The sequence below is a fragment of the Rhinoraja longicauda genome, chromosome 27 (genome assembly GCF_053455715.1).
Source record: "Rhinoraja longicauda isolate Sanriku21f chromosome 27, sRhiLon1.1, whole genome shotgun sequence".
Taxonomy (NCBI): domain Eukaryota; kingdom Metazoa; phylum Chordata; class Chondrichthyes; order Rajiformes; family Arhynchobatidae; genus Rhinoraja; species Rhinoraja longicauda.
In genome coordinates this window covers 28,632,313-28,647,705 of record NC_135979.1, presented here as the reverse complement: position 1 = coordinate 28,647,705, position 15,393 = coordinate 28,632,313, and positions in this window count along the sequence as shown.

Sequence of the window (15,393 nt, the reverse complement as noted above, 5' to 3'; positions counted from 1 at the left end):
TGTGGGATGGGGAGGGGAGATGGGGAGGGGAGAGTGGGGGGGTGTAGGGGAAGGGGGTGGGAGTGGGGGGAGCGGAGAGGGGGGTAGAGGGGAGTGGCTGTGGGGCAGGAGGCAGTGGGGGTGGGGGGAGTGGGGGTGGGAGGAGTGGGGGTAGGAGTGGGGAGTGGGGGAGGGTGGAGGGGGGAGTAGGGGGAGGGGAGGGGGATAGGGGGGATGGTGTGAGTCAGTGGGGGGAGGAGGGGGGATAAGGGGGATTGATGGGGGGGAGCGAGGGTGCTAGATCAATACAGGAGAGCCTTTGGGTCCAATGCTCGCTCTGGCTGCAGCGCTGGTGCCACGGGGCCAAGGTCAGTCACACCCTCTCCCCTTCCATATCCCCCCTTTACGAGGAATGGGCCACTTAGTCTAGTTACTATTAAAACCTATAATAATTATCTGTTTTTTACATGTATGTATGTGTGCGTTTATATATTTTATTTTTTTCTGTACGTGTAAGTGTATATATATGTGTGTGTGTGTGTGTGTAAGTGTATATATATATATATACTATTTGTGAGTGTCTATATATATATATATATACACACACACACACACACGTGCACGTTAAAACTAATAATAATAGTGCAATAATAACAATAATAATCTATGTAGTTCAGAGCCTATTTGAGGTTGTAGTGTTTAATAGCCTGATGGCTGTGGGGATGAAGCTGTTCCTGAACCTGGACGTTAGTTTTCAGGCTTCTTCCCGATGGCGGAGGTGAAATTATTGTGTGGCCAGGGTGGCGTTGATCTCTGATGATGCTGGCTGCCTTTTTTAATGTTTGAATCACTTTATATCTGTGCTGTTTAAAGTACTGCTTAGCATGAAACTATCATTTATAAGTGATTATATATATTTTTTTAATTATTCTCCAACTTTTACCACTTCAGAGCACAGTGGATTTCTCATCGCTAAAATGTCAGCTTTAATCAAGAAGTTTAATCATTTTACCATTAAAATTACACCTACATCGGTATGAGAAATTCAAGGTTGTTCCCTTCTTTTTATTCCGATGGGGATGGATCAAGGCTTGGTATCTCACTCCCTTTACACTGCCCCACATAGACCCTGACATTAGGCTGCATTTCACAGCTCATCTCAATGCTTTGTGCTGCCATTTGTTTGCAGCTTCTTTTGCAACTGGCGAGAGGTTATTTATAGCGTGGAAGATTGACGCAAAATGCTTGAATAACTCAGCAGGACAGGCAGCATCCCTGGGGAGAAGGAATGGCCGGTGATTTTGGGTCACCCATTCCTTCTCTCCAGAGATGATGCCTGTCCCGCTGAGTTACTCCAGCTTTTTGTGTTTCTACCTTTGGTGTATACCAGCTACCTGCAGTTCCATCCTGTACATTTATAGCAAGACCTGCACTACTTGACTAATTGCACCTTGCGGCAGCTGATGCTTCACAGTTAGGAAGTGCAGCTGTACCTGAGGGTGGTGCAATAGTAGAGTTGCTGCTTAACAGTGCCAGAGGCCTGGGTTCGATCCTGACTACGGGTGCTGTCTATACAGAGTTTGTGACCAAGTGGGTTTCCTCCGGGTGCTCTGGTTTCCCCCCCATTCCAAAGACGTGCAGGTTTGTAGGTTAATTGGCTTCTATAAATGATCTCTGGCGTTGTAAGGCTGCAACTCTACTGCTGCGCAATTGTGCCGCCAAATATTTGTTCCAACCATCTGCCTATTAACCCCTTCCCTCGCCTGGATCCATCTGGTAACTATCATGCTTTGTCCTGCCTCTTGGCGACTGGGGACTGGGGAACACGGCCGGAGGCCTTTATGGAGGCACCGCGGTCTCGATGCCTCCTGGCTCGCTGCGTGGAATCCCGGGTCGGGGCGCGGCTGGGGCCTCGCGGTTCGGAGTCCGTGTCGGCGGAGCGGCTGACGGAGACCGCGGCTAGGGTCCGGGTCGACACCACGGAGGCGGGTAATGGGGCATCGACAGCGGTGAAGCCTCGGCGGTGTGCTTTGTGACTTTGTCAGCGCCGTGGGTGCCTGCTGTTTGTGTACGTTGGTCGTGCAATTCCTCTGTGCCTAGTCACATGTGACAATAAAATATTCACACTCTTCATTCACTCTAGATAGAGCTCTTAAGGATAGCGGAGTCAGGGGGTATGGGGAGAAGGCAGGAACGGGGTACTGACTGAGAATGATCAGCCATGATCACATTGAATGGCGGTGCTGGCTCGAAGGGCCAAATGGCCTCCTCCTGCACCTATTGTCTATTGTCTATTCCATTCCATCCCATTCTCTCCTCCCACTCATCCTTCTTCACCACCTACCTACCATAAGTCTGAAGGAGGATCCTGACCCAAAATGCTACTTATCTATGAGCTTCTCGCTAAAATATCTTTGAGCTTATTCATTTAGTATCTCCCCCATCTCTTGTGCCTCTTCCCAAACATGGCCATGCTGATTTTTAAGGTAACCTGTTCTTACCCTAGCCACCCTTGAAATACCCTGTAGACTCTTTTAGGATTTTCCCTCAAAACCTCCCACTTGCCATCCATGCCCTTCACAGCAAACAGGCTCTTCAGAATTACTTCCAGCTACACTCATTATTCCCGGCCATAAATCCCACAATCTCCTGCCTCCTCACGTAAAACATGCTCCCTCTCTGTTCCAAATCTGTTTCATTTAATCTTTCGTACATGATCCTTCATTCAAAATCCTGCAAATTGTATTAAACTCCTTTCCATCTTGCGAGGACTTTTAATATTTTTTTTACCATTTTTATCGCACAGCCCATAATCCACGTTATTCAATTGAGAAAAGACCCGGTTTTTAAAGACTTCATATTTCTATTTCATATTGCAGGCAACATTCAATTGGATCTGTTTTTTACCAATCTCCACAGCCTCGATATCCTTTTGAAATGTGAAATGCAATAACGATCACAAAAACTCATGCTGAAATCTTATTAACTTTTACACTTAGTAATAATTAACTCGTGTCCTTTATATTCAACACCTCATGATAAATTCTGACTTTCTGTCATTTTTAACACCGTTATCAACCTAAGGTTTGCCTTTAATGTCCTGTGAAATGTCAGCATGAATCGAACTGGAAATACCTTATTAACCCTTCGTACCTCATCCAACTCCTAGTAGCTTAACTCGCCTCAACTCACAGAGCCTCAGTGACTCCTTCAACCCTCGGTATCAATCAAAACCAAAGCTCAGGTCGATCTTCACCACGATGAGGGAGTGCCTGTGAACAGCCAAGTGCCGATCAGCTTTTCTCATAGTATAAGAAAATAACTGCAGATGCTGGTACAAATCGAAGGTATTTATTCACAAAATGCTAGAGTAACTCAGCAGGTCAGGCAGCATCTCGGGAGAGAAGGAATGGGTGACGTTTCGGGTCGAGACCCTTCTTCAGATTGATGTCAGGGGGGCGGGACAAAGGAAGGATATAGGTGGAGACAGGAAGATAGAGGGAGAACTGGGAAGGAGGAGGGGAAGGGAGGGACAGAGGAACTATCTAAAGTTGGAGAAGTCGATGTTCATACCACTGGGCTGCAAACTGCCCAGGCGAAATATGAGGTGCTGTTCCTCCAATTTCCGGTGGGCCTCACTATGGCACTGGAGGAGGCCCATGACAGAAAGGTCAGACTGGGAATGGGAGGGGGAGTTGAAATGCTCGGCCACCGGGAGATCAGTTTGGTTAATGAAAAGGTTTTTCCTCATCTCCGTTCTAAATGGCCCACCCCTTATTCTTAAACTGTGGCCCCTGGTTCTGGACTCCCGCAACATATGTTTCCTGCCTCTAAGGTGTCCAACCCCTTAATAATCTTATATGGTTCAATAAGATCCCCTCTCATCCTTCTAAAGTACCAGTCGATCCAGTCTTTCAACATACTACAGTCCCGTCATTCCGTGACTTAACCTAGTAAACCTACGCTGCACGCCCTCAGTAGCAAGAATATCCTTCCTCAAATTTGGAGACCAAAACTGCACACAGTACTCCAGGTGCGGTCTCACTATGGCCCTGTACAACTGCAGAAGGACTTCTTTGCTCCTATACTCAACTCCTCTTGTTATGAAGGCCAACACTCCATTGGATCCTGACCTCGGGCGCTCTCTTTGTGGAGTTTGCATATTCTCCCTGTGGCCACGTGGGTTTCCTTCGGGTCATCCGGTTTCCTCCCACATGCCAAAGACAGGCGGGTTTGTAATTAATTGGCCACTGTAAAATTACCCCTGGTTGGCGGAGTAGACTTGATGGCCTAATTCTGCTCCTATCACTTAAAAACTAATGAACTAATGAAGTTATGAATATAAAGTCTGTGTGAATCACTGTACATTTGCACTTCCATTAAAAGACGACTTGTAATAGGGAGTTTACAAAAGAGATTTGCCAAGGTCATGCCAGTAATGAGAAGTTATTGTTATAAGAAGCATGGCGATGCTCAAATGATGATGGTCAGGAAAAGTAGCTTTTACTTCTGTAAATAAAAGGCTAATTATCCTCATTACCAATGAACTGGAGCAAAAAGGATACATGTTTCCTTTAATAAAGCAGAATGCTTCATTAAAAGGATGTATTATTTTTACGAGGATGTTGCCAAGACTAGAGGGTCCGAGCTGTAGGAGAGGTTGAGTGGGCTGGGACTCTAACTCTTGGAGTACAGGAGGATGAGGGGTAATCTTCTCCAGGTGTATAAAATCATGAGAGGAATAGATTGGGTAGATGCACAGAGTCTCTTGCCCAGAGTTGGGGAATCGAGGACCAGAGGATATAGGTTCGAGGTGAAGGGGAAAAGATTTAATAGGAATCTGAGGGGTAATTTTTTCATACAAAGGGTGGTGGGTGATTGGAACAAGCTGCCAGGGACTATCCCAAAGTTTAAAGAAACAGTTCGACAGGTACATGGATAGGACAGGTTTGGAGGGTTATGGAGAATATGCAAATGCAAATTGGAGGAACAGCACCTCATATTTCGCTGGGGCAGCTTACAACTCTAACTTCAAGTAACCCTTGCTTTCCCTCTCTCTCCATCCCCCCCCCCCCCCCCACCCCACCCTAGTTCTCCGACTAGTTTCACTGTCCTGATTAATTTTACTGTTTTTGTGCCTCGTTGTCACCTTCCCCTCAGCCAACAATGAACCATTCTACATTTCCTTGAGCATCGTCTGCTTTGATCTGTTGTGTTCACACCTTACCCTTCCATATCTCCAGTTTCCCCCTCCCCCGACTCTCAGTTTGAAGAAGGATCTCGACCCGAAACGTCACCCATTCCTTCTCTAAAGAGATGTTGCCTGTCCCGCTGAGTTACTCCAGCATTTTGTGTCTACACTCAACATGTAATGTTGTCTCTGTTTCTATCTCCCCAGACGTTTCCTGCCGTGCTGAGTATTTCCAGCATTCTCTTTTAACTTCAGATTTTCCAAATGATTTTAATTTGTTTTTTTGACACAAAGAAATCTGAGCAGAGGAATCGAAGCACTTTTATTGTCAAATATAATTGAGAGAACAGATTTACCATGCAATTTAAAATACTCAAATTCCACAGAATTGTTGTTGTTCCACATCAAATAGAAAATGTTGGAACGAGTCAACAAGTCATGGAGCAATTGTGCAAAGAGATAGACAGTGATGGCAGCTCGGTGGCGCAGTGGTAGAGTTGTTGCCTCACAGCGCCGGAGACCCGGGTTCGATCCCGACTATGGGTGCTGTCTGTACGGAGTTTGTACTGTATGTTTTCCCTGTGACCTGCGTGGGTTTTCTCCGAGATCTTCGGTTTCCTCCCACACTCCAAAGACGTACAGGTTTGTAGGTTAATTGGCTTGGTAAATGTAAAGAAACATCGAAACATAGAAACATAGAAAATAGGTGCAGGAGTAGGCCATTCGGCCCTTCGAGCCTGCACCGCCATTCAATATGATCATGGCTGATCATCCAGCTCAGTAGCCTGTACCTGCCTTCTCTCCATACCCCCTGATCCCTTTAGCAAAAAGTCCCATTCTGTGTAGGATAGTGTTAATGTGCGGGGATCGTTGGTCGGCGCGGACCCAGTGGGCCAAAGGGCCTGTTTCCGCGCTGTATCTTTAAACTAATCAGTTCCAATGAAAGGTCATCGGCTTACAACAATGGGTGTGAATCCACAGAAGGATATCCAATGGTTCCATAAGGAGGTGTTTGATAAATACATTGCCCATGATAGTTGGTTGTAGATCTCCATGCCAGCACAGCAATACAGGACTAGGTGGAGGTCACAGACTTTTCTTTTGTTTAGTTTAGAGATACAGCGCAGAATCACGCCCTTTGGCCCACCGAGTCCACACCGACCAGCGATCCCAGCACACTAACACTATCCTACACACACTAGGGACAATTTACAATTACACCAAGCCAATTAACCTACAAACCTGTACGTCTTTGCAGTGTGGGAGTAAACCGAAAATCTCGGAGAAAATCCACGCAGGTCACGGGGAGAACACACAGTACAAACTCCATACAGACAGCACCCATAGTCGGGATCGAACCTATTTCTCTGGCGCTGTAAGGCAGCAACTCTACCGCTGCACCGCCCTGATGTTGTGGTCCAATCTGATTGCCTGCTCAATTCTCGGACGTAATTGTCTTAGACAATAGACAATAGACAATAAGTGCAGGAGTAGGCCATTCAGCCCTTCGAGCCAGCACCGCCATTCAATGCGATCATGGCTGATCACTCTCAATCAGTACCCCATTCCTGCCTTCTCCCCATACCCCCTCACTCCGCTATCCTTAAGAGCTCTATCCAGCTCTCTCTTGAAAGCATCCAACGAACTGGCCTCCACTGCCTTCTGAGGCAGAGAATTCCACACCTTCACCACTCTCTGACTGAAAAAGTTCTTCCTCATCTCCGTTCTAAATGGCCTACCCCTTATTCTTAAACTGTGGCCCCTTGTTCTGGACTCCCCCAACATTGTGAACATGTTTCCAGCCTCTAATGTGTCCAATCCCCTAATTATCTTATATGTTTCAATAAGATCCCCCCTCATCCTTCTAAATTCCAGTGTATACAAGCCTAATTGCTCCAGCCTTTCAACATACGACAGTCCCGCCATTCCAGGAATCAACCTAGTGAACCTACGCTGCACGCCCTCAATAGCAAGAATATCCTTCCTCAAATTTGGAGACCAAAACTGCACACAGTACTCCAGGTGCGGTCTCACCAGGGCCCGGTACAACTGTAGAAGGACCTCTTTGCTCCTATACTCAACTTAGGGCTTTCTGAATCTCATTGAACCTGGGCAATGTGCATCTGAGGGTTTAGATTCACAATTACCACTCCCAGTACATCTAGCTGGGCCCAGCCATTGACTGAAAGATATGGCATAGGTATTCAAGCCAGCGAGTCCACACTGACCAGCAATCATCCCTTCATATTGTTTTCATGCTATCCCACTTATGCAGCCCCTCCCAACACACTGGGGGTCGTTTTTTACAGAGTCCAATTAACCCACAATCTCCCATGTCCCAGGGTGTGGGAGGAATGCACCTGGAGGAGACCTACACGGTCACAGGTTGTCCATGCAAGCTCCACACAGACAGCATCTGGGCTCGGGGTTGTACCTGGGTCTCTTAGCAGTGAGGCAGCAGCTCGACCCACTGTGCAAATGTGCTGCTTTATATTTTAAATAATACTCATTTGTTTTAATTTAATTTGCCTTAATGAAAGGCCTTTTGATAGAGCCGTACAGAATGGAAACAAGCCCTTTTGCCCAACCTGCCCACGCCAACCAACATGCCCCATCTAAACTAATCCCCACCTGCCTACATTTGGCTCATATCTCTCCTGGCCCATCCTATACATGTACCTGCCTAAATGTTTCTTAAACCTTGTAAAAGTATCTGCCACAACTACCTCCTCTAACAGCTCGTTCCATACACCCGCCACCTTTATGTAAATACGTTGCCGCTCATGTTCCTATGAAATCTTTCCCCATCCTCCTGTTCTTGGCTTCCCCTACTCTGGGTAAAGGATTCTGTGCATTTACCTTTCATGATATTGTACACCTCCACAAGACCACCCCTCATCCTCCTGCACTCCAAGGAATAGCGTTCAAAGGAAATTTACTATTTAGAAATAGAGAAACATAGAAAATAGGTGCAGGAGGAGGCCATTTGGCCCTTCGAGCCAGCACCGCCATTCATTGTGATCATGGCTGATCATCCACAATCACTAACCCGTGCCTGCCTTCTCCCCATATCCCTTGAATCCACTTGCCCGTAGAGCTCTATCTCTTTTAAAATCATCCAGTGAATTGGCCTCCACTGCCCTCTGTGGCAGAGAATTCCACAAATTCACAATTCTCTGGGTGAAAAAGTTTCTTCTCACCTCAGTTTTAAATTATGTCCTCTTTATACTTAGACTATGGCCCCTGGTTCTGGACTCCCCCAATATTGGAAACATATTTCCTGCATCTAGCTTATCTAGTCCTTTTATAATTTTATAGGTCTCTATAAGATCCCCTCTCATCCTTCTAAACTCCAGCGAATACAAGCCTAGTCTTTCCAATCTTTCCTCTAGGTATTTCATTCATACTTTCAATAGTTTAAAATATTTCTATTTTTCTTATTGCTTTTATCTGTCTCTAATCATCAATACAGTAGACGAGAACTTTGATTGAATGAGTTGATTGAATAACCTTCAGGTTAGTGGTCTCTTGGTGGGGTACTAATTCCTCCCGTTGATTTAAAAAAAAATCAAAATAAACTTTATTCCAAGTAGAAAATATATACAAAAGAGATACTGTGCAAATATTCTTCCGACATTCCCAGAGGCTATACATGTATTCATGGCGATGTAACATAGTGTTTACAAATTTCACCCCGTACCTTTGCCACTCATATGGCCTCTTGGGGTGACATCCCTTCCCTCGTTTGAGGGGCGTCTCCCTCCACCACACCCTGCCCCCCAATGTCCAGCAGCGGAAGGACCCTAGACTGTGGTCCTCCCCCACAGGGCCTTGGCGTTGGCTGCACTGAGCTTCAGTGCGTCCCTCAGCACGTACTCCTGCAGTCTGCAGCGGGCCAGTCGGCAACATTCCCCGACAGACAGCTCGCTCCGCTGGGAGGATCGGGCAGACCAAAGAGCGCCTTTCACCGAGTTGATGACCTTCCAGCAGCACTTGATGTCGGTCTCCGAATGCGTCCCTGGGAACAGTCCGTAGATCACAGAGTCCTCTTTGACGGAGCTGCTCGGAATAAATCGTGACAGGGACCCCTGCAAACCTCTCCAGACTCTCTTGGCAAATCCACACTCTGTGAAGAGGTGGGCCACCGTCTCCTCTCCGTAGCAGCCGTCCCGAGGGCAGCGTGCGCCGGTAGTGAGGTTCCGGCGGTGCAGGAAGGATCTGACTGAGAGGGCTCCCCTCACCTCCAGCCAAGCCAGGTCTTGGTGCTTGTTGGTGAGTTCTGGCGATGAGGCATTTTGCCAGACAAGCTGGGCAGTCTGCTCTGGGAACCACGCCACAGGATCCATGGAGTCATTCCCCTGCAGTGCCTGCAGGACGTTCCGTGCTGACCACTGCCCGATGGACTTGTGGTCAAAGGTGTTGGTCCAGAAGAACCTTTCCACGAACGACAGATGGTTCGGCAATGTCCAGCTGACTGGCACATTGCGTGGCATCTGCGCCAGGCCCATCCTTCGCAACACCGGGGACAGGTAGAACCTCAGCAGGTAGTGGCATTTGGTGCCCACGTGCCTTGGCTCTATGCTCCGCCTGATGCAGCCACCCACGAAAGTGGCCATCAGGATGAGGGCGACGTTGGGCACGTCTTTACCCCCGTTGTCTGCCGACTTGTGCATTGTGGCTCGTCGCACCCGGTCCATCGCCGACCCCCAGATGAAGCGGAAGATGGCCCGGGTGATCCCCGTGGCGTGGGAGAGAGGGACGGGCCACACTTGCGCCAAGTACAGCAGCCCTGAGAGCACCTCACACCTGATGACCAGGTTTTTCCCCGTGATGGAGAGGGAGCGCTGCTTCCACAGCTCCAGCTTCTTCCCCACCCTGGCTATCCACTCCAGCCAATTCTTGTCACACGCCTCAGCCTTCCCGAACCAGATCCCCAGCACCTTCAAGAAGTCAGGCTTGATGGTGAAGGGGATGGAAGATCGGTCGGGCCAGTTGCCAAAGAGCATGGCCTCGCTCTTCCTGCGGTTTACCCTGGCCCCCGTGGCCGACTCAAACTGGTCGCAGACGCTGATCAGTCTGCGGACCGACCCTGGATCCGAGCAGAAGACGGCGACATCGTCCATGTACAGGGAGGCCTTGACCTGAGTGCGCCCACTGCCTGGCAATGTTACTCCTCTTATGCTCGCATCCTTCCTGATGGATTCGGCACAGGGCTCAATGCAACAGACGAACAAGACAGGGGAGAGAGGGCAACCTTGCCTGACTCCAGACCTGACGGGGAAGCTGTCTGATTCCCATCCATTGATTTGGACTGCACTACAGATATCGGTGTAGAGCAGTTGGATCCACTTCCTGATTCCCTCCCCAAAGCCCATTTTGGAGATCACGTCCCTCATGTATGTGTGCGATATCCTGTCGAAGGCCTTCTCCTGGTCCAAGCTGACCAGGCAGGCATCCACCCGTCTGTCCTGCACGTAGGCGATGGTGTCTCTCAGCAGCACCAGGCTGTCTGAGATTTTCCTGCCAGGTACAGCACAGGTTTGGTCCGGGTGGATCACCTGCCCCAGAGCAGACTTGACCCATAGACTATTCTGCTGCATGGTTGCTGCTGCAAGGTCTGCAGGATCTCAGCAGCTGCACGGTTGCAGGAGTTAAGTATAACTTTAGGGTTAGGGTGAGGTTGAGAATGCAAGACCAGCTCCAGCCTGAATGAGCTCATTAACTCGCCTCCTCTCTACCACAGATGTTTGTTCTGCTGGCTAGTGCCAGCACTTTCTGTTTCATATTCACATTTTGCAGCATATTTTGCTTGTGGCTCTCGGTTGCCAGACTAAGCAATGAGCTAGTGGCCACTGGCAAACTCCATCTCAGCCAATGTTCCTTTATAATGAGGGTTCCACATGTGCCCCCAGCTATTCAAAGAGAAAGATGGAATTAAGATTGCTTGGCGATGATCACTCATGCAAAATCCTAATCATTGCACTTGAAGCATGTATGGATTCCTTCAGAATTAGCCAACTGCAGTATATATTTGCACATTCATAAGCTCGTAACTGATTGCACAAAATGCCTCTGCAGATCATGCACAAAAAGGATGTAGGTCTGTTCAATGGAAAATGTAGAACCACAAGCCAGACCCCTGACAAAATAATGATGGTAAGGAGTGCTGGAAAGTGACACCTTGCATCTTGTCAGCCAGGCCTGTGAAAGCAGAGTGTTTCACATTCTATCCGTCTGCCTGACAAATTAATGATCATCCACCACCATCTCATCTTGACATCTCGAGTCCGCTCTTACCAATTTCTGAAAAGCATTCCGAGATCTTTCCAGCGCAGCGTGTCCTTCCAGACCGCCAATTACATTTCAACTTGACTTTGGTTAACCAGCTAAGAAGCCGGCTCCGGTGACAAGGTTTATCCTCACCTCGACCAATGTATGCATGAGAACTAGCAGTCATTTGGTGTTGTGTCACATGACGGCGGATCGCAGGCCGGTCGGGTCGAAGGCTACGGAGGAAGGCCCTGCAGGAGCATGGGGCCTACCTGGATCGGGAACTACGAGGAAGGCCCTGCAGGAGCATGGGGCCTACCTGGATCGGGAACTACGAGGAAGGCCCTGCAGGAGCATGGGGCCTACCTGGATCGGGAAATATGAGGAAGGCCCTGCAGGAGCATGGGGCCTACCTGGATCGGGAACTACGAGGAAGGCCCTGCAGGAGCATTGGGCCTACCTGGATCGGGAAATATGAGGAAGGCCCTGCAGGAGCATGGGGCCTACCTGGATCGGGAACTAAGAGGAAGGCCCTGCAGGAGCCTTGGGCCTACCTGGATAGGGAACTACGAGGAAGGCCCTGCAGGAGCATAGGGGCCTACCTGGATCAGGACCTACGAGGAAGGCCCTGCAGGCGCCTTGGGCCTACCTGGATCGGGAACTATGAGGAAGGCCCTGCAGGAGCATGGGGCCTACCTGGATCGGGAACTGCTCCAGTGGTTCAGGTAAATGTGCCAAATCATGGTGGCATCTGCATGTTTATTTTAGTTTAGCTTAGTTTAGAGATTCAGCGCAGAAACAGGCCTTTCGGCCCACCGAGACCGCGCCAACCTGCGATCCCCGCACATTAACACTATCCTACACACACTCGGGACTATTTTACATGTATACCAAGCCAATTAACTGGCTAACCTGTGTGTCTTTGGAGTGTGGGCGGAAACCGAAGATCTCGGAGAAAACCCACGTATGTGTAAATGTGCAAAAATAATGTCACTGTGCAGTTGCACATGAGACAAATAAAGCACCTTTGAACCATTGAATCATATTTAGCAGTGCTAGATGCATGGCATTGATTTTGAGTTTAGTTTATTGTCACGTGTACCGAGCTACAGTGAAAAGCTCTGACCCTTAGTTCCACGGCGACCACGCTTTACAATGTTGCACCAAAATGGGTGGCGTGGTGGCGCAGCTGGTAGAGCTGCCACCTCACAGCGCCAGAGACCCAGGTTCAATCCCGATCTCGGGTGCTTAGTGTGTGGAGTTTGCACGTTCTCCCTGGGACCGCCTGGGTTTCATCCGGGCATTCCGGTTTTCTCCCACATCCCAAAAACGTGTGGGTTTGTTCATTAATTGACCTCTGTCATTTGTTCCTCGTGTGCAGGGAGTGGAGAGGCAAGTGGGATAATGTCGGACTAGTGTGAATGGGTGATCGATGGTCAGCGTGGACTCAGTGGGCTGAAGTGAATGTCTCCCCACAGCACCTTGAAACCAAACTTAACTAAACAAAACGAAAATAGCCCTGGAAGGTACCTGTGCATGAGTCCTGGGGATTTGTAATTGGAGTACACTCCGTTTCGACAGGCTAAAGAACGTCTATGACATTAAATAAACCCATAGCTGCTTGTAGGCAGAAAACCTCTTTGACTGTTGCCATCAGGAAAGTGATGGCACCCTCCCCCCCTCCCCCCCTCCCCCCCCCCCTCCCCCCCCTCCACCCCCTCCCCCCCTGACCTTCTCCATGTCCTCTCGCCTCACATTGTCTGGACTTTGGTCCACCTTCACCTCCTGGCCCTGCAGATCTCCAATGATCACCAAACTCTTCACCACAGTGGGATTGAGAATGATCAGCCATGATCACATTGAATGGCGGTGCTGGCTCGAAGGGCGGAATGGCCTACTCCTGCACCTATTGTCTATTGTCTATTGAGAGAGCTCCTGGCTCATGGACCTCTGGTCATTGGAGACCACTCTTTAAAGTCGTTGAACATAAGCTGGAAAGGGTGCAGCAAAGATTTACAAGGACGTTGCTGGGTCTCGAGGGCCTGAGCTTCTGGGGAAGGTTGGGCAGGTCATGGCTTTATTCCTTTGAAGGCTGAAGGATGAGGTGCGATCCTACAGAGGGGTGTAAAATCATGAGGGGAATAGATAGGGTGAATATACAGAGTGTGTTACCTAGAGTTGGGGAATCGATAAATAGTGGACATAGATGAGAGGGGAATGGTTTAACAGGAACCTGTGGGGGACACTTTTTCACGTAGAGGGTGGTGGATATATGGAATGAATTACCAGAGGGAGTAGTTGAGGCAAGTATGAAGACAACATTTAAAAGACATTTGGACAGGTTCAGAGATAGGAACGGGATGAGGTTCAGATGGTTAGCATGGAGAGGTTGGGCCGAAGGGCGTGTTTCCGCGCTGCATGACTCAATGACCTTCTAACTAGAAAAACCCATGCTGGAATATTCTGGAATCACCGACGAGGCAGCATGACCACACCATACTGACTTCTGACACAAGCCTGAAGGAACTTTGTGACATCTTTGCCCCTCTTTGTCGCAGCTTGTCGTCACCAGTTGCCAATCAATGCTTTGCATTTCCTCTCGTCGGTCACAATAATCTGAAGGGCTTCTGGCAAGAAGTAAAATTGAACGGATCTCTTTGTTTCTTTCACGGGCTTCTGTGTTTGTGCACTGCACAGCGGCAGTCACACATTTTGTTTCTGTGCAGCTTTTTTCTCTCGTTGTATCTCATCATCATTGTCGTAGATGCAGAATAATTGGAGGCACAGTTGTGTTATGTGCCCACAACAAGATGTCTTTGCTATTGTTTTCATATGTTGCTGTATACTTTATTGCAGATTAAATGCACTTGTATCTATGGGCACTTTGCAGATTGAACCTAACCCCAGCCAGTTAATGTGCTTTCAGTGCACTCCGAATGGAAGGACATGTATTAAAAACAACGCAGACACAAAAAAGCTGGAGTAACTCAGAGGGACAGGCAGCATCTCTGGAGAGAAGGAGTGGGTGACGTTTCAGGTTGAAGAAGGGTCTCAACCCGAAACGTCACCCATTCCTTCTCCCCAGAGATACTGCCTGTCCAGCTGAGTTACTCCAGCTTTTTGTGTCTATCTTTGGTTTAAACCAACATCTGCAGTTCCTAACTACATATTAAAATATAGGAATAATAATAAAGCATTAGACCACGAGGACCCGTTGGGCCCCAAATCTCTCCTGCATTGGTGCTGCTCCCTCTCCTCGCCTCCTCCCCACTCCCTCTTCCCCCCTTCCCTCATCCCCCTCATCCTTCCAACCCCCCACTCGATCCCTCCACCCCCCTCTCCTCCCCCTCCCCCCTTTCCCCTTCCCCTCCCCCCTTATCTTTCCCGTCCCTCCATCCACCCTCCCTCGCTCCCGCCCCCCTCCTTCCCCAGGAGATAGATTTAAACTTTAAAATGTGAATAACTTTAAAAATGTAACCCCGATTTCAATGAAACTTCTTGCATTACCATTAAAGGGACGACGGTGAGTAAGGTGGGCCTAAAATTGTCGCGCTATCGTGTACCGTTTTGGCTGTAGTTGAATCACAAACAAACAGACAAACGAGAGTTTTAGTATATAGATTTCAAATACAATAAAAGTGTTTTGAAGACTCCCCACTGCAGTAATGTCACAAAGTCCAGAAGGCAATTGGCAAAGTCCTACTAACAGCAATGAGATTAATGATTATGTTATCTGTTTTGTTAATGCTGAACTCTCCTGAGCTTTATTCAATCCAGTCTAATCCTTTGCATCACGTGACAGGGCAGGTGGGCTTTGTTCATAAGACATCACCTGTGACTTTGCCTCACTTTATCAGCCTTGAATTAATGTGACTATTTTTGCACAGGGTCTGAGCAGGTAACAGTGGAATTAGAGATGGACACAAAATGCTGGAGTAACTCATCGGGACGGG